Source organism: Heptranchias perlo, chromosome 4, assembly GCF_035084215.1.
Source record: "Heptranchias perlo isolate sHepPer1 chromosome 4, sHepPer1.hap1, whole genome shotgun sequence".
NCBI classification, from domain to species: Eukaryota; Metazoa; Chordata; class Chondrichthyes; order Hexanchiformes; family Hexanchidae; genus Heptranchias; species Heptranchias perlo.
Window position 1 is genome coordinate 50,426,420 of NC_090328.1, and position 15,604 is coordinate 50,442,023.

Here is a 15,604-nt window from a genome sequence, read left to right on the forward strand (position 1 = left end):
TCCTTTGAAATGTTTCCATCCGTTAATAATGTTTATGTTGTCAAAAAGCCTGTTTAAACAAATAGGGGAAAAAAATTGGATAAGGCCTATTATCGGGTGCAGGTAGCGCGATCCGCTATTACCCTGTGCTCAATGGCCCCTACGCAGGCAGCACGTAAATTTCAAGTTGCTTGCTAATTACCATGATAGCTCCGTGCAGCTTCTCAGCAGCGCGGGTAGCACGGAGAATGAGGAAGCCCGAAATGGGGCACACTCAGCGCATGTCATCGGCAGCCTACACCTCTTAAAGGTGCAGATACACATTTTAAATGGGGCATGCACAGTCCACTGGGAGAAGGGAAAGGTGGCCGGAAGGATGGCAGGACCGCCGCGAGAGTGGGTCCCACGCTTCTCTGATGATGCGCTGGAGGCCCTGAGGTGGACGAAAGCAGGGCCAACATGTACCCGCAGGGTGGCAGGAGACCCTCCAGACTCCAGCTTCACAGGCATTGGGAGGCTGTGGCCCAGGAAGTGAGCGCCAGGAGCATTGTACCACGCACGTGGGTGCAGTGCCAAAAGATGGTCAATGATTTGACACGAGTGGTCAAGGTGAGTGAATGCAAGAGTCAGGTGGCACATCCTACCAGCTGCACCACTGCTCCATGCATCACGCCCCCCGCCACCCACCCACCAACAAACACTGCCCATCCATACGGAACGCAGCACTCGGCATGCTGCATCTCACCTGCACATAGTACCACACTTGCATGCCACGCAACCACCACTCACAGATCACACACACTGGCAGCTATTTTACCATGACAGGCACATCACCCAGACACCTTGCAGGATATTCACTGGCACATTGACCTCTGTCTTGCAGGAGAAGGTGGCACATAACAGCTGGCAGCTGAGGGAGGACAGGCACGCCTATACGTCCTCACCCTCTTGGAGTGCTTCAGATCATTAGGCGGGCCGTCGCTGCAGCGTGACCACATGCCATGCTGGAGGCCCCGATGAAGAGGGTCTCTGCATATCTGATGCTCCTTCACCTTTCCCAAATCTCCCACCTCCCGTAATCTTTTCTGCTGCAGATGCTGTCGGCGTGCACCTCCTACTTGCTCTTCTCCCCGCTCCACAACTCAACCTGTTTCCCTTTGTCATTGCAGATACCCAAGAACACATGGCGACACCGGCCGAGAAGGAGAAGGAGGAAAAGGAGGAGGCGGAGGGGGACACTGAAGGCACACCGTCACTCGATCTGACACTCGCATCCACCAGCTCAGAGACTGACACTGCGCGTCCTTTAGAGGCTAGGTTAGAGGAGGGATCTGCACATGGTGAGACACCAGGCACAAGTGTACAGGAGCCAGGGCGGAGGAAACGAATACCACAGGTGCCTGCTCGACGGAGGTGGGGTCGTTCACTAGTTCTGTTGCAGAGGAGTCAGATGAGGACTTTGATGGGCCAGGTTACAGAAGATGGCTGATGGGCGAAAACCACCAAATGTTTGGGGCACTGGAAAGCCTGCCAGAAAGCCTGCACACAATGACAAGGGGCATGGAGGAGTCCAGCTCCAACTTGGCACAGGGCTTTGCGCAGAGCTTGGAGCCCATCCTTTCCCACATGGAATGGGTGGTCACCTCCATCAGCACACCTGTGGAACCCACCATGATGCAGCATCTGATGGCCGATGTTGTGGCTTCCATTGCAGCACTGGCAGATCTCATCAAAGGTCTGCAAGCTACGGTTGCAGCTCGGACTGCTGCAATGGAAGCTCTGACTGCTGCTATCATGGCTCTGGGGACCACCGTGAAACGGGGCTTCCAGGGCGTCACAACACTCCAGCAATCCGTCCTTCAGCAGATCACCAGGATTACTGAGGCGCCTCTCCGGGAGAGTGGCAGTGGCGCCATGGCAGTCGGACCTGCTGTCTTCTCTTAGGACGTCAGCATTCCTGCTCCCACCTCTGCCACACCGCCAGTGCCCTTGTTGTTGGCTATCAGCCAGCCTGGAGAGACTGCTGCAATCCATGCTGAGATGGTACAGTATGAAGCCGGGCCCTCCCGGCCCAGAGCTGCTCCGAGGTCGTCCTCATCTGCACGCTCCTCCATTGAAGGTCAGCAGCCTTCCACAACACATGTTCCAGCCACTGGGGATGCACCTTGTAGGAGCAATAGGACAGGTAAAGGCACATAAACAGGCACTAAGGCAATGTACAAGGAGGAAGTGGAGGAAGACGCAAGGGTGCAACAGGGAACACATGTCATGTCTACGTGCTCGCCTGATCTGTGCCCACTATCAATAATGTCAGATACATCCCCGAGCTCACCAACAGTCCTACACTCCCCACCTTTCCACTCCCACATGACCATCAAATCACTCTCCATCTGATTACACATTGGTTTCTCCCTCTGCTTATCGCACAAATAAAAACCACCACCAAATGCAAATTCAAGGTCACATTTATCAATGAATAAATGCAATTATGGAAACAGAACAGAACAGCGGGAGCCCTAGCTGTTGGTTGCCAGGAATGTTGTTCAGCCACGGTTATAACTTTCTGAACTGTCAGGCAGTACCTGCGAAACCACTCTCAAGGTGAATAGTTCTGTTCTGTTTCCATAATTGCATTTATTCATTGATAAATGTGACCTTGAATTTGCATTTGGTGGTGGTTTTTATTTGTGCGATAAGCAGGAGAAACCAATGTGTAATCAGATGGAGGGTGATTTGATGGTCATGTGGGAGTGGAAAGGTGGGGAGTGTAGGACTGTTGGTGAGCTCGGGGATGTATCTGACATTATTGATAGTGGGCACAGATCAGGCGAGCACGTAGAGCCCTTGCAGACAAGACGTGTGTTCCCTGTTGCACCCTTGCGTCTTCCTCCACTTCCTCCTCCGGCTCTTCCCCCTCCTCCTCCTCTTCCTCAGCCTCTTCCTCCTCCTCCTCCTCAGCCTATTTGTCCTCCTCCTCCTCAGCCACCTCTGGCTCAGGGTCTTCTCCGATCATCGGTGGCAAAGGCTGGTCCCTCATGATGGCAAGGATGTGCAGCATGCAGCAGACCACCATGAATCTGTCCACCCGCTCAGCAGAGTACTGCAGAGCTCCTCCAGACCAGTCCAGGCAGCGGAAGTGTTGTTTGAGGAGGCCTATGGTGTGCTCCTTGATGTTGCATGTGGCAGCATGGCTCTCATTATAGGCCTGCTGTGCACATGTGCGTGGGTTCCTGACTGGAGTCATGAGCCATGGTGTGAGTGGATAGCCCTTGTCGCCCAGTAGCCAGCCTTTGACTTGCTGAGTCTGGTGAAAGATAGCTGGCACGTTGGACTGCCGCATTACGAAGGCATCGTGACTGCTCCCAGGGTAGTGGGTATCGATCTCCATGATTCAATGCACGTGGTCGCACACCAACTGCACGTTCAGGGAGTGGAAGCCGGTGAAGACGGCCAAGTTGATATGTGGGACACGCAGGGCAATGTGCATGCAGTCAATGGCGCCCTGCACCATGGGGAAGCCAGCAATGCGACCAAACCCCCGTGCTCGCTCGTTCTGCTGGTCTCTGTCAAGAAGGAAGGTGATGAACCTGTTCCTCATCTGGTACACTGTGTCTGTGACCTCCCTTATGCAGCAACGCACTGCATACTGCGAGATGTTGCACATGTCACCAGCAGAGGCCTGAAATGATCCTGAGCCATAGAAGTTCAACGCCACGGTTACCTTCACAGCCACAGGCAGTGCTGTCCTTGCCTTGCCCTGAGACTGCAGTTGTGGCCGCACCAGTTGGCAGATCTCCAACATGGCTTCCTTGGTGAACCTCAGCCGTCGGTTGCAATGCTCCTCGGTCACATTGAGCCGAGAGAAATTATCCCGGAAGGCTGTCATTAGATTTAGCCTCCTGCTCAGTGCCCTGCGCCTCCTCGTCCTCCCTCTCCTCACAGTTTGACCTGGGCTCTCTGCATGCTCCCAGTCATGCTCAATGCCCAGGGGGAGCCCGAGCAGACCGCCGTTGGTTGCCAGGAATGTTGTTCAGCCACGGTTATAACTTTCTGAACCGTCAGGCAGTACCTGCGAAACCATTCTCAAATGTACTCTAGGAACTCTTGGTAAGTATAGGGAACTTCAAAAAACACTTCCTATTCTACCAGCAGCCAGAAGCAATAATCCAACAACTAACCTGCAACACCTGCATGATCCCTTTAAATAGCACAGGTAGGGGGTCCTCCAAGTCATCTAAGACATGTTCAGGTTTGCCTGGTTAAGGCTGTGCATTGAGTTGAGCGTTAAGGTCCAAAATGGTGTCTATCACTTTAAATCAGCGTTGCGCACTGAATGTGTGCATTTTCTCCTGACTTTACATGCTGCCGGCGTTCGGTATTTGCACATACATTAATACCTATACCAAGATTGCGTCCGGCGCTCGTCACGCTGGAAACGTGCGTGCGCAGCCAAGACAACATCTTGGCACTTCGGGAGGCCGTGTAGCGCTGAAACAACGAATGCTACAGAGCCCAATTTCTCACCCATGGTCTTTAGGTTTTGCTTTAAGTTTGAGATAGTTAAAAATGCCACCGTGGTATTCAACAGGTTAATTTTCACCACTCCCCCTGCTCCATATTGAACAGCAAGATCATATTCCACAACATACAGCGCAAATACTGCATATAAAGCAAAAAAATGTCATGACTAATTAATAAACAATCTAAATAACCATACAAGACTGGCACATGCTAATTACAAGCATTATAATGTTGACAAGCCCAAGCTGTTTTGCCACAGCCTCCAGTCCTTGTAATTATTCTCCTGAAAACTAATTTACTCATAGAACAGATAAGCATATCAGCTTGTACATAGTCATTAGTGTATTCTTGTCCCTGTCAGATGAAGCTTAACTGACCTTGGACTCAAAATGCAGTAAATCTTCCTATTTATCTCGAGCCTAAGATAACACTCAATGATAATTACAGCAGTACCAGGCTCAGATATATTCATAAATATATATACAGCTCATAAAATTAAATCTAGTCACAAACAAATGAATTGGCATTCTTTCTTATACTTCTCCAACCATATCATGCCTCCTCCAGTTTCTTTGGAAGACTGTTGAGCTATATGTCAACCTCCTACCTGGATATGAATTTGGTGATCTTGCACAGTTCCCCACTTACACTGCTTTCTCGTTTCCAATGAATCAAGACAAATCAATACAGATGTCAAACTTTGGATCAGCTTCTTCAGGTTATTGTAGTAGTAAGCTCAGGGCAGTGTCCTAGGCCCAACCATCTTCAGCTGCTTCATCAATGACCTTCCCTCCATCAGAAGGTCAGAAATGGGGATGTTCGCTGATGACTGCACAGTGTTCAGTTCCATTCGCAACCCCTCAGATAATGAGGCAGTCCGAGCCCGCATGCAGCAAGACCTGGACAACATCCAGGCTTGGGCTCATAAGTGGCAAGTAACATTCGCGCCAGATAAGTGCCAGGCAATGACCATCTCCAACAAGAGAGAGTCTAACCACCTCCCCTTGACATTCAACGGCATAACCATCGCCGAATCCCCCACCATCAACATCCTGGGGGTCACCATTGACCAGAAACTTAATTGGACCAGACATATAAATACTGTGGCTACGAGAGCAGGTCAGAGGCTGGGTATTCTGCGGCGAGTGACTCACCTCCTGACTCCCCAAAGCCTTTCCACCATCTACAAGGCACAAGTCAGGAGTGTGATGGAATACTCTCCACTTGACTGGATGAGTGCAGCTCCAACAACACTCAAGAAGCTCGACACCATCCAAGATAAAGCAGCCCGCTTGATTGGCACCCCATCCACCACCCTAAACATTCACTCCCTTCACCACCGGCGCACTGTGGCTGCAGTGTGCACCATCCACAGGATGCACTGCAGCAACTCGCCAAGGCTTCTTCGACAGCAACTCACAAACCCGCGACCTCCACCACCTAGAAGGACAGGAGCAGCAGGCGCATGGGAACAACACCACCTGCACGTTCCCCTCCAAGTCACACACCATCCCGACTTGGAAATATATCGCCGTTCCTTCATTGTCGCTGGGTCAAAATCCTGGAACTCCCTTCCTAACAGCACTGTGGGAGAACCGTCACCACACGGACTGCAGCGGTTCAAGAAGGCGGCTCACCACCACCTTCTCGAGGGCAATTAGGGATGGGCAATAAATGCTGGCCTCGCCAGCGACGCCCACATCCCGTGAACGAATAATTAAAAAAAAGCTATTGAAACCTTTGGAATCATAATACTCAACTGGAAAGTGATGTTCCACAGGGATCGGTACTGGAACCACTGTTGTTCACAATTTACATTAACAATTTGGACTCAGGAATCAGAAGTACAATTTCAAAATTTGCAGATGACACTAAGTTGGGGGTGTAGTTAATACAAAGGAGGAATGCGTCAAAATGCAAGAAGAGATTAATAAACTTGCAGAATGGGCGTGTAATTGGTAAATGAATTTCAACATAAGTGTGAGGTGGTGCATTTTGGTTGGAAGAATAAATATTACCCCTTGGATAATAAGGGTCTAAATGAGGTAGAAGAGTAATGGAATCTTGGGGTACAGATACACAAATCAATAAAAGTAGCAACGCAGGTTAATAAGACCAAATAAAAGACAAACCAAGCACTGGGGTTCATTTCTAGAGGGATAGAATTGAAAAGCAGGGGAGTTATGGTAAAATTGTATAGATACATGGACTTCAGCAAAGCCTTTGACAAGGTACCGCATGGTAGGTTGTTACATAAGGTTAAATCTCATGGGATCCAAGGTGAGGTAGCCAATTGGATACAAAATTGGCTTGAAGACAGAAGACAGAGGGTGGTTGTCGAGGGTTGATTTTCAAACTGGATGCCTGTGTCCAGCGGTGTGCCTCAGGGATCGGTGCTGGGTCCGCTGTTATTTGTAATTTATATTAATGATTTGGATGAGAATTTAGGAGGCATGGTTAGTAAGTTTGCAGATGACACCAAGATTGGTGGCATTGTGGACAGTGAAGAAGGTTATCTAGGATTGCAACGGGATCTTGATAAATTGGGCCAGTGGGCCGATGAATGGCAGATGGAGTTTAATTTAGATAAATGTGAGGTGATGCATTTTGGTAGATCGAATCGGGCCAGGACCTACTCCGTTAATGGTAGGGCGTTGGGGAGAGTTATAGAACAAAGAGATCTAGGAGTACAGATTCATAGCTCCTTGAAAGTGGAGTCACAGGTGGATAGGGTGGTGAAGAAGGCATTCAGCATGCTTGGTTTCATTGGTCAGAACATTGAATGCAGGAGTTGGGATGTCTTGTTGAAGTTGTACAGGGCATTGGTGAGGCCACACTTGGAATACTGTGTACAGTTCTGGTCACCCTATTATAGAAAGGATATTATTAAACTAGAAAGAGTGCAGAAAAGATTTACTAGGATGCTACCGGGACTTGATGGTTTGACTTATAGGGAGAGGTTAGACAGACTGGGACTTTTTTCCCTGGAGAGTAGGAGGTTAAGGGGTGATCTTATAGAAGTCTATAAAATAATGAGGGGCATAGATAAGGTCGATAGTCAAAATCTTTTCCCAAAGGTAGGGGAGTCTATAACGAGGGGGCATAGATTTAAGGTGAGAAGGGAGAGATACAAAAGGGTCCAGAGGGGCAATTTTTTCACTCAAAGGGTGGTGAGTGTCTGGAACGAGCTGCCAGAGGCAGTAGTAGAGGCGGGTACAATTTTGTCTTCTAAAAAGCATTTGGACAGTTACATGGGTAAGATGGGTATAGAGGGATAGGGGCCAAGTGCAGGCAACTGGGACTAGCGTAGTGGTATAAACTGGGCGACATGGACATGTTGGGCCAAAGGGCCTGTTTCCATGTTGTAACTTCTATGATTCTATGATTCTAACCTTGGTTAGACCACATTTGGAGTACTGTGAACAGTTCTGGTCTCCATATTATAAAAAGGGTACAGAGGCACTGAAGAAGGTGCAAAAAAGATTCACAGGGATGATACCAGAACTGAGAGGATATACTTATCAGGATGTTCAGACAAGATAGAGAGGGAGATAAAAAAGGACGGGGGGGTGCCATTATTGGTTAAAGAAACAATTACAGCCGTGAGGAGGGATGATATGTTAGAAGGATCATCAAATGAGACCATATGGGTTGAGCTAAAGAACAAAAAAGGGGCAATCACACTGCTGGGAGTGCACTATAGACCCCCAAACAGTCAGAGAGAGATAGAAGAGCAAATATGTCGGCAAATTTCTGAGAAGTGCAAAAACAATAGGGCAGTGATAGTAGGGGATTTCAACTACCCTATTATTAACAGGGATAGAATCAGTGTAAAAGGTATAGAGGGAGCAGAATTCTTAAAATGCATTCAGGAGAACTTTTTTAGCCAGTACGTAGCAAGCCCAACAAGAGATGGAGCAGTTCTGGACTTAGTTTTAGGGAATGAAGCTGGGCAGGTGGAAAGAGTATCCGTCGGAGAGCATTTTGGTGGTAGTGATCATAGTTCAGTTAGATTTAGAGTAGTTATAAAAAAGAGCAAAGACAGAACAGAAGTAAAAGTTTTCAATTGGGGAAAGGCCAATTTTAGGAAGCTGAGGAGTGATTTAGCAAAAGTGGACTGGAAACAGCTACTTGAATGTAAATCAGTGTCAGAGCAGTGGGAGGCATTCAAGGAGGAAATAGTGAGGGTTCAGAGCAAATATGTTCCCACAAAGAAAAAGAGTGGCACTCCCAAATCTAGAGCCCCCTGGATGTCAAGGAGCATACAGGGTAGGATAATGCAAAAAAGGGAAGCTTATGTCAGAAAGCGAGAGCTCAATACTGCAGAAAGCCTCGAGGAGTATAGAAAGTGCAGGGGTGAAATTAAAAGGGAAATTAGGAAAGCAAAGAAGGCATGAAAAAATATTGGCAAGTAAAATCAAGGAAAACCTAAAGATGTTTTATAAATACATAAAGAGCAAGAGGATAACTAAGGAAAGAGTAGGGCCGATTAGAGACCAAAAAGGTAACCTATGTGTGGAGGCAAAAAATGTGGGTATGGTTCTTAATGAATACTTTGCGTCTGTCTTCACAAAAGAGGGGAACGATGCAGACGATTGTACTTAAGGAGGAGTGTGAAATATTGGATGGGATAAACATAGTGAGGGAGGAAGTATTAAGGGGATTAGCATCTTTGAAAGTAGATAAATCGCCAGGCCCAGATGAAATGTTTCCCCGGCTGTTAAGAGGAGCAAGGGAGGAAATAGTAGAGGCTCTGACCATCATTTTCCAATCCTCTCTGGCTACAGGTGTGGTGCCGGAGGACTGGAGGACTGCTAACGTTGTGCCATTGTTTAAAAACGGCGAAAGGGATAGACCGAGTAATTACAGGCCAGTCAGCCTAGCCTCGGCGATGGGCAAATTATTGGAAACAATTCTGAGGGACAGTATTAATCGTCATTTAGAAAGGCACTGATTAATCAAAACAGTCAGCACGGATTTGTTACTGGAAGGTCATGTCTGGCTAACTTGATTGAATTTTTTGAGGAGGTAACGAGAAGGGTTGATGAGGGTAGCAGGTTTGATGTAGTCTATATGGATTTTAGCAAGGTTTTTGACTGGTCCAGGGGCAGACTGGTCCATGGGATCCAAGGAAAAGCGGCAAGTTGGATCCAAAATTGGCTCAGTGGCAGGAAGCAAAGGGTAATGGTCGACGGGTGTTTTTGTGACTGGAAGGCTATTTCCAGTGGGGTTCTGCAGGGCTCAGTGCTAGGTCCCTTGCTTTTTGTGATATATATAAATGATTTAGACTTAAATGTAGGGGGCATGATTAAGAAGTTTGCAGATGATACAAAAATTGGCCATGTGGTTGAAAGTGAGGAGGAAAGCTGTAGACTTAAGGAAGATATCAATGAACTGGTCAGGTGGGAAGAAAGGTGGCAAATGGAATTCAATCCAGAGAAGTGTGAGGTAACGCATTTGGGGAGGGCAAACAAGGCAAGGGAATTCAGAATAAAGGGTAGGATAATGAGAGGTGTAGAGGAAGTGAGGGACCTTGGAGTGCATGTCCACAGATCCCTGAAGGTAGCAGGGCAGGTAGATAAGGTGGTTCAGAAGGCATACGGGATACTTGCCATTATTAGCCTAAGTATAGACTATAAGAGCTGGGAGGTTATGGTTGAAATGTATAAAACACTAGTTAGGCCACAGCGAGAGCACTGCAAAAAGTTCTGGGCACCGCATTACAGGAAAGATGTGATTGCATTAGAGAGGGTACAGAGGAGATTTACGAGGATGTTGCCAGGACTGGAGAATTTTAGGTATGAGGAAAGATTGAATAGGCTGGGATTGTTTTCTTTGGAACAAAGGAGGCTGAGGGGAGATTTAATTGAGGTGTATAAAATTATGAGGGGCCTATATAGAGTGGATAGGAAGGACCTATTTCCCTTAGCAGAGGGGTCAATAACCAGGGGGCATAGATTTAAAGTAATTGGTAGAAGGATTAGAGGGGAGCGGAGGAAAAATGTTTTCACCGAGAGTGTTGGGGTCTGGAACTCACTGCCTGAAAGGGTCGTAAAGGTAGAAGCCCTCAATGCATTTAAAAGGTGCTTAGATGTGCATTTGAAGTGCCATAACCCGCAAGGCTCTGGACCAAGAGCTGGAAAGAGGGATTGGGCTGGATAGCTCTTTTTCGGCCGGTATGGACACGATGGGCCAAATTGACTTCTTCTGTGCCATAAATTTCTATGATTCTAGGAAAAGCTGAACAGGCTAGGGCTCTTTTCTCTAGAAAAGTGGAGACTGAGGGGTGACCTGACAGGGGTCTTTAAGATTATGAAAGGGTTTGATAGGGCAGATGTAGAGAAAATGTTTCCACTTGTTGGGGAGTCCAAAACTAGAGGTCACAAATATAAGATAGTCACTAATAAATCCAAAAGGGAATTAAGGAGAAACTTCTTTACCCAAAGAGTGGCGGGAGGAGGCTCGTGTGGAGCATAAATGCCAGCACAAACCAGTTGGGCAGAATGGCCTGTTTCTGAGCTGTAGACTCGCTGTAACTTAGTATTTTGCTCATTTTACTCTACGTAACTTATCTCAATGATGTACTTAAAAACGTTATTTTTCTTTTTTTTAACCTTAAGGAAGTTTTCAGTAAGTCCCAATAAATTAGTTTGTCAAAGCTGCCTGCTGGCCATTACACGTACCACCTGTGACAAAGTTCCACATATCTGTACCTGCATCTATTCTATTGAATTCAGAATTGTATATTACGATAGTTTCAATAAGATAATGCAACCTGGTTTCAAACTTGGGTATAAGAAATGAAAGGGAAGTCTGCTAACTTGTGTTAAATAAATATACTAAGGCTTGGTCAGGCAACCATTTTAAATCCATGCCAGCTAAGAATACTCATGGCGTTAAAAAATCTAATACGATGCAAAATAGAGTAGACTAGACAGAAAAAAAATTCAAAACAAGTTTCAGTTGTTCTCCCTCCCCCTTAACTTTCTCGCTCCTGTTGTGAAGGTGCTGACTCACCCTGGTATAAAGTTCCATGGGTTTGAGCAGCATCCATTACCTCACCCAGTCTTCATGAATGAGCCTATGCATTGAGTCTATCCAGTGTAGGTCACTGACTAGGGATTAGGAGAAGGAACACTAGCTGATTTTCTGCTTCACAAACTCATGGATGCTGACGCCAATTATAGCACTGCCGCCCCCATTCCGGCTGAGATGAGTTTTACTCAATACTGACCAAGGATCAAACTTATGACATCTTGGTTTGTATAGCTCAGTGCCACACCATGTGATATGTTCACCCACTGAATCATCAGGGAGGCGCTGCTTACTGTAATTAGCACGAGCTACAAGCTTCAAGAGAGGAAAAGAAATTTAAAGGGAAATTAGGTTATTATTGGCTCGAATTTAGCAGGCCTGCGGGTTCCCAGCGGGTGGTCCTCCGGGAGCGTCAAAAACGCGGACGGCTAATCGTGTGCGTCCCCCACGCGATCGCGGGATAATTGGACCGATTAAGTCCTGCTTCCAGGTTCTCCGCTCCCCAGCTGCGTGCCGGCCGGCTGCGCATGCGCAGTACCGTCGACGCGATGTAGGAGCTCCACTTAAAGGGGCAGTCTCCCAAAGCCCCTCCTGCTGCAATCAAGAGGTTTGAGACGATGGCTCAGCCAAGGGGAAAGGCTGCGCCCCGTTTTTCAGACCTAGCACTGCAGCTGATGCTGGAGGGCGTGAGGAGGAGGAGGGAAACGCTCTTCCCAGAAGATGGACGCAAGTTCCCTGCCGCCGCCACCAGGAAGGCATGGACAGAGGTGGCGGCGGAGGTGAGCAGCAGGGGCAACACCCCAAGGACTTGGGAGCAGTGCCGCAAGCGCTTCAATGACCTGACTAGGTCTGGCAAGGTGAGTACACCAACGCACCCTCCCACATCCCGTCCCCACCATCACGCCAAACAGATCACAACCCCTCCTGCACAGCCACCACTGCGCTCCATCAGCATTCCTCACAGCCACTCATTCACCATCCTCGCCGTGCACGCAAGTACCCACCGTCCCTGACCCCACCCGAACACTACCACACACCCCAATCCCCATGCAATGGGATGGGCACGTGGCCCACGCATCCTCCCATCCATCTGCGCCACGCTCAACCCAACCACACCGATGCTCGATGCGTCTCACGATGCAATACGCACCCACTCACACATCTGTGTTTTGCCTTGACAGGAGAAGAGGAGCAAGAACAATCGCGAAAGGGCACGCACCGGAGGTGGCCCGCCGCAAGTGGTGGAGCTGACCGACGCCGAGGTGGAGGCGCTCGACCTCGCCCGCATGCGACATTGCCTGTCGGTGGCTGATGGCGAGTGTGTCGCTCCGAAACAGCTGGTAAGGGAAAGCTGACACTCAACACCCATGATCGCGAGTGACCGTATCATCACCTGCCATCAGGCGCACTGTCAAGTTGGTCCACATGCCTCAAAGTGCCCTCTGTTCTCTTGCAGGTCCGTCTGTGTGTGAAGCGCTCCAGGAGGGCGATTCCTCAGAGGACATGGCGGTCTCTGAGGGTGCATCATCACATCAGAGCCAACCATCCACCAGCGCAGAGACACGCACCTCGGTGGGTCCCCCTCGCCAACTAGTTGGGGTAGCACTTGGTGAGTCACCGCGCACGAGTGAGCATGAGCAGACTCTGGTGGCAGGGGCAGCCGCGGAGGGTCCGCGACGGAAGGAGCACTCATCTCCAGGCTCTGCTCAGCCGGACCCAGATGCTGAACCCAGGGGGCCACCAGTGAAAAGGAGAGTCGTCGAGGGGCACCAGCTAATTGCTGAGGTACTGGGAGAGGTGCCGCGCGCATTGTCCACAATAGCGCAGGCGATGGAGGAGTCCAACTCCTGCATGCGGGCATTGGTGGCGCAGGCACAGGAGGGTACCGGCGACACAGTGTCGCGGGTAGGTGCGGGACTGTCTGCGGTGGAGGACAGGCTGGCCTCCCTCGAGCGTCACGCACAGCTCCACATCGAGTCCTTGCAGGCCCTGACAACGTCTGTACGGATTCAGGGTGAGCAACATTCCGCCGCCATCAACAGGCTGACGGATACACTAGGGGTGGCCTTGCAAGGCCTCACACATGCCATCCAAACTGCCGTCCAGCAGGGTGGAAGGGGTGATGTGGGCCGAGGCCAAGAGAGGGATGATGGTGACCGGGGACATGGAAGCGGGGACGCTTCTCAAGGCGCCCCCACGTCCCACCCGTCGCCCACCTCTCAACCAGTACCCGCAATGGTGCCTCCTCTCCAGGTGGCCGAGTCTGCCCCTGCCCCGGTGCAGGAGGAGCAGTCTGTGGAGGTGCCCTCACGGGCACCGAAACCCAGGGGCCGTCCGCCAAAAGCATCTACCCGGTCAAGGCGAGAACACGAGCAACCTGCCACTACCTCTGCTGGAGCCACAGGGGTAGCACCACGTAGGGGTACCCGGAAAAGAAATGCAAAGGCGTTATAATCACAAAGGGAATACACCAGGGTCTCTATTAATTTGTACATTTTTTTTATATAATGTCACATTGGAGATATTAAATACTCTATTCTCACCACTCCTGCCACCTCTCGTCCATTCTTCCGCGGCCTGTGCAATAGTTGCGTTCCGTGGAGGCCATCATGACGGCGAACACCTGCTGCCACCCATTGGGCACACTGCTGTGGGTGCAGGATTACTGGCAACACTCTTCAGTGGAGGGGGCTGGTATGGCCGCTCGCATGTGCAGGTGAGGAGATGCGAGCGCCTCGCAGTGTCTGACTCTAGGAGAACCGTTGACGTATGAGTGCCTCCCTGGCCCGGCGACCATCCCGGTGAGTCGTGGTTCGGCGCATGGGTCGTCCACTATCCTCTGGCGCGTCCTCCTCCTCCGCCTCCTCCTCATCCTCCTCCTCCTCCTCCTCGCCCTCGCCTTCCTCAATGTGGGTGGCGGGTGTGGATGGGGCCTCCTCCAGCGGCATCCCTCTCTGTTGGGCCATGTTGTGCAGGGCACAGCAGACAACTATGATTCGTCCCACTCTGAATGGTGTGTATTGCAGCGCTCCCCCAGAACGATCAAGGCACCTGAAGCGCATCTTGAGAAGCCCTATGGTCTGCTCAATTGTAGACCTGGTAGCAGTGTGGCTGTCATTGTACCGACGCTCCGGCTCGGTGATGGGGTTCCTCAGAGGTGTCATGAGCCACGTGTGTAGGGGATACCCCTTGTCGCCGAGGAGCCAGCCGTTGCCGGCGTTGGGTGCCTGCAGGATGGGCGGGACGGCGGACTCCCTGAGGACGAAGGCATCGTGGCAGCTGCCGGGGTATCTGGCGCAGACGTGTAGGAATCTCTGGCGGTGGTCACAGATGAGCTGGGCGTTCATGGAGTGATACCCCTTCCTGTTGATGAACAGCCCTGGCTCATGCGGAGGTGCCCGTATTGCGATGTGGGTGCAGTCGATTACACCCTGCACCCGTGGGAAGCCGGCCATGGCATGGAATCCAACCGCCCTCTCCATCTGGCTGCGCTCGTCCATGGCGAAGTTGATGTAGTGCGAGGCCCTGCGGAACAACCCATCGGTGACCTGCCTTATGCACTTGTGTGCAGAGGACTGACAGACCCCGGTGATGTCCCCGGTGGCACCCTGGAAGGAACCGGATGCGAAGAAGTTGAGGGCAGTGGTGACTTTGACGGCGACAGGTAAGAAGATGCTGCTTGGTCCATCAGGGAGCAGCTCGTCGTTAAGGAGGCTGCAGATGTCGGCGACTACCTGGCGATTGACTCTGAGCCGACGTATGCACTGCTCCTCGGAGAGGTCCATGAAGCTGAGCCTCGCTCTGTACACCCTGTGCGGAGGGTAGTGCCTCCTGCGACGCATCTCTCTCTGCGGTTGCCCTCCCTCCTGCTGTGCAGGTGGGTGTGCCGCAGCACCGTGTTGGGGGGCCCCACGTCTCCGAGGCGGACGGTGTGGACTGCGAGGCTGCTGGGGCTGGTCATGCTGTTCGTCCTCCGACGATGTCAACACACCACCCATCTGGCAGGTGTTGGTCTGAGGGGTTGTGCAGGGTAGGTGGGTGTTTCCTCGGACTGGGGCTGCGGTTTCGT

At 50.4% G+C, this 15,604-nt stretch overlaps 1 protein-coding gene across 1 annotated transcript in view; it reads right to left on the minus strand.

Annotated features, from left to right (window-relative positions):
* LOC137320918 (solute carrier organic anion transporter family member 4C1-like) overlaps positions 1-15,604 on the minus strand; it is a 143,991-nt gene that overhangs the window by 98,161 nt on the left and 30,226 nt on the right. The gene's annotated exons all lie outside the window — the stretch shown is intronic.